The sequence below is a fragment of the Xenopus laevis genome, chromosome 5L, assembly GCF_017654675.1.
Source record: "Xenopus laevis strain J_2021 chromosome 5L, Xenopus_laevis_v10.1, whole genome shotgun sequence".
Taxonomy (NCBI): Eukaryota; Metazoa; Chordata; class Amphibia; order Anura; family Pipidae; genus Xenopus; species Xenopus laevis.
Genome location: NC_054379.1, coordinates 29,635,434 through 29,639,271, shown reverse-complemented (window position 1 = coordinate 29,639,271; position 3,838 = coordinate 29,635,434).

Below are 3,838 nucleotides of genomic sequence, written 5' to 3'. Positions count from 1 at the left end.
TGTCTCTGTAAAACTTAGACTTCGACCATTCGCCATCTAAAACCTGCCGAATTGCTGTTTTAGCCTATGGGGGACCTCCTAGAACCTATATTTTTTTGAAAACTCAAATTCGATCGAATATGATGTTACTTTGATTTGTACGATTTGCATTCAAACAAAAACAGCCTATTTAACTATTAAAAAAACGTAATTTTTTTTTAATACATTTCGGTTGGTCTTTTTTTCTAATTTCTATTTTTTTTTTAATTCAAAATTCGACTCTTGTTAAATCTGCCCCTAAATATATCAACTGCTCGGTAAAAGTTTTGATTTGGATTTAACATTTATCTCTGAGCTGGAATGTTTAGAGTTGACACTGCTTTGATAAATGTGTCAACTTTATAAAAACAAAACAAAAAAAAGGATTTTCGCCATCGACAACTCTGACGCCGGCGACAATTCCGACGCTGGTGACAATTCCGATGCTCATTAGCGTCAGAATTGTCTCTGGCATAAAATATATTTTGACGCTTGTGAAATTTCCCTGCAGTTTCGTGAATTTATTTGCCGGCAGCGAAACACTGAAATTTGCAGCAAATTTGCGTCTGGTGAATAAATTCGCCCATCACTAATATCCACATCTGTGATACATGAATTATCTGCATAAAGTCACACACCACATGCTGTGATTATAATGTTTGTTATCATTGTTGCACATGCTACAAACAGCTATCAAACAATTATCTCCATATACATTGTTTTAAAGAACTATAGCTGGTGCATATTTGTTCCATTACCATAATAAATGAGAGTGCTTGTAACTACCCATTTCTGAAGGAATAACCCACAAAAAACATTAAATTAAATAATCCATTCTAAATTATTAATAATGCTATTAATATGGACATGATTTCAGCTTCAGTTAAAAGGAAGTAATGATCTCCCTGCCCACAAGGGAACATTTTATATACATTTTATGTGTTTATGTGTGTGTGTATTTATATAAATAATGATAACATAGCACTCACAGGTCTTAAAAATAGTGCAAAAATTTTTATTGAAAAAAGGATGATCTTGCCCTGTCAATTATGAATAGAATCTGGTAAACAGTAAGGGGTTATTTATCTGAGGTCGAATTTTAGAGTAATGTGATTTTTTTTAAACTGTAATAAATTTGATTTTATCCACAATTTAAGTGGTATGTTATATATGAAAAAATCTGAACGTTTAAAATTTGATCGAATAGTCCCAACCTGAAAACGTAAATTGAGTTGGAATCAGATTTGAATCGAGTTTTCCTCTGGAAAAAAACGTCTACTTTTGCCGTGACAAGGAAACTTGGCAAAAATTTGGCTCAACATAACTATTAACATCTTCAAATAATTCAAGGATCCTCTGCCATTGACTTCAACATGAACTCGGAAAGATTTAGGTGGCAAATATTCAAATTAGAACTGTTTCCAGGGTTGAGGTGTGATAAGTCTTTTAAATTTGAATTTGTGAGTTTTGACCAAAAATGTTTTTGAAAAATGTAATTTACCATTTGAATCTTAGTAAATCTGCCCCTTAGTAATGTATGCAATGTGTGCAGGCACGTTTGGTTTTAACAGTAGAGCTTGTTACTTTGTTGCAACACGTGTGCATCAATTTACTCACATTTGTTATTTCATACATATTTTATGTATCATGGGTTGTATAAATGTTTCTATGATGTCATGGACAATATTTTGCCACCAAATTTTGCACAAGGGAATTTATTGTGGGGGTCTAACACTGATAAAGGTCTGTTAATCAGACCGAAATAATGATCTTTTTTCAATAACATTTTTGCACTTTATTTGAAGACCTATAGGTGCGTTGCTATTATTATTATTTTTTTTAAAAATATTTTTATTTATACATTTATCCACAGTGACATTCATTTTAGTATACAATCTTAATAACAATGTGTATAGTATCTAGAAAGTAGTCAGTTTGTTACATCAGAAGTTGGACATAATGTTACATTAAAGGGATACTGTCATGGGGAAAAAATCACATGACCAGGGGCAGCTGGGAAATTGACAAAATGTCTAGCCCCATGTCAGATTTCAAAACTGAATATAAAAAAATCTGTTTGCTCTTTTGAGAAATGGATTTCAGTGCAGAATTATGCTGGAGCAGCACTATTAACTGATGTGTTAAACATGTTTTCCGATGACAGGATCCCTTTAACATCGATTGTCAAATTACCAGTATGCAATACGTACTTTCACATAATAAAGCATTCATTAAGTATTATTTAGACTTTACCAAAGTCTTACATTTTTGCTAATGAAATAACAAAGCTATTATTATTATTTTTATGTTGTTTCTGAACTACCACATAGCACCCAGGCAACATACATATAGAAAAAGCTGAACAGGCAAGAAAGTTCAGTGCTTAGAACATGAGAAAAAAAACATGCCATACATATTGGTAGTGATGGGCGAATTTGCGCCGTTTGGCCGGAAAATTTGCGCCCGTTTTTTGTGACGCCGGCGGCCGTTTTTGACTCCGGCGAATTTTTGCGGCGAATTTTCGCAGGCATTTTGCGAATTTATTCGCTGGCGGCGAATCGCGCAAATTTGCCGCAAATTCGCACATGGCGAATAAATTCGCCCATCACTACATATTGGGTGTGGATTAAAAAATTGTAAACCCAGAAATAAGAATGGCAGCCCTATACTGAAAATTTAAATTACAGATGTCCTTTAACAGTTGTGCACCACAACCATTTTGACCTGGAAGCTTGTAAAATAGTTATATTCATTGATAGACTAATGTTATGTCAAGTCCTCACATTTTAATGCATAAGGTCAGTAGGTTCAGGAGTAATAAACTACCTAATATTAGTATAATAATTCAATCAATGCTTAGAATAAATATGTACAGAATCGTATTTATTAACAGCAAGGGAAATCCAAATAAGAACAGTTTAAACTGCTTTAAATAATTGGTTTGTAAATGTACCTTTAATGATCGAGTTTCAGATTGTAGCTAGTTGTATCTGAGTCAGTAATGACAAATGAAATATGGACACAGTTATGAACTATATAACCATGTTATATAGCTAGTGTTATTGCCGACAGTCCACAAACTACGAATTTCATCACATTTATTACAAGATCCGAAAAAAAAAAAAGCACAAACTTCGTTGATGCACAAAAAAATTCCCCCAAAACCTCTAAAAATTCAAGTTTTTTGGACAATTCCTAATGAGAAAAAATCTGATAACATCTGAAAGTCCAAATTGATTTAAAACAGTCCAATAGGAGCTCCCATTAACTTCTATAGGACCTTGACAACTTTTAACTTGCAAAGTTTTGTATTGGTGGCTTACATGGTTTTTACACAAAGGGGGTTATTTACCAAAAATGTAGCTGATTATTTTAAATAAAAAAAGTCCAACCAAAGAAATTTTTTTTTGACGTGCGACAATTTTTTTAAAAAAATTCTTTCTCCAATTGGAGTCTATGGGGCATCATTTTTGTAGCGAAAATTTGGCTCATCACTACTATTAACAAATAGTTCAAGGGACCTCTGCTAATGCTCTGCTTCACAAACTCGCCAGATTTTAGGTGGAGATTATTCAAATTAGAACTGTTTCCAGGGTTGAGATGTGATAAAGCTCATATTCAAATTGGTGCTTTTAAAGTGGACCTGTCACCCAGACACAAAAATCTATGTAATAAAAGTCCTTTTAAAATGAAACATGAAATCCAATTTCTATTTTTTATTAAAGCATTCATAGCTGTTGTAAATTCATTTAAAAATCTTAGCTGTCAATCAAATATTGTCTGCCCCTCCTCTATGCCATGGGCATTTCAGAGTTTCGGA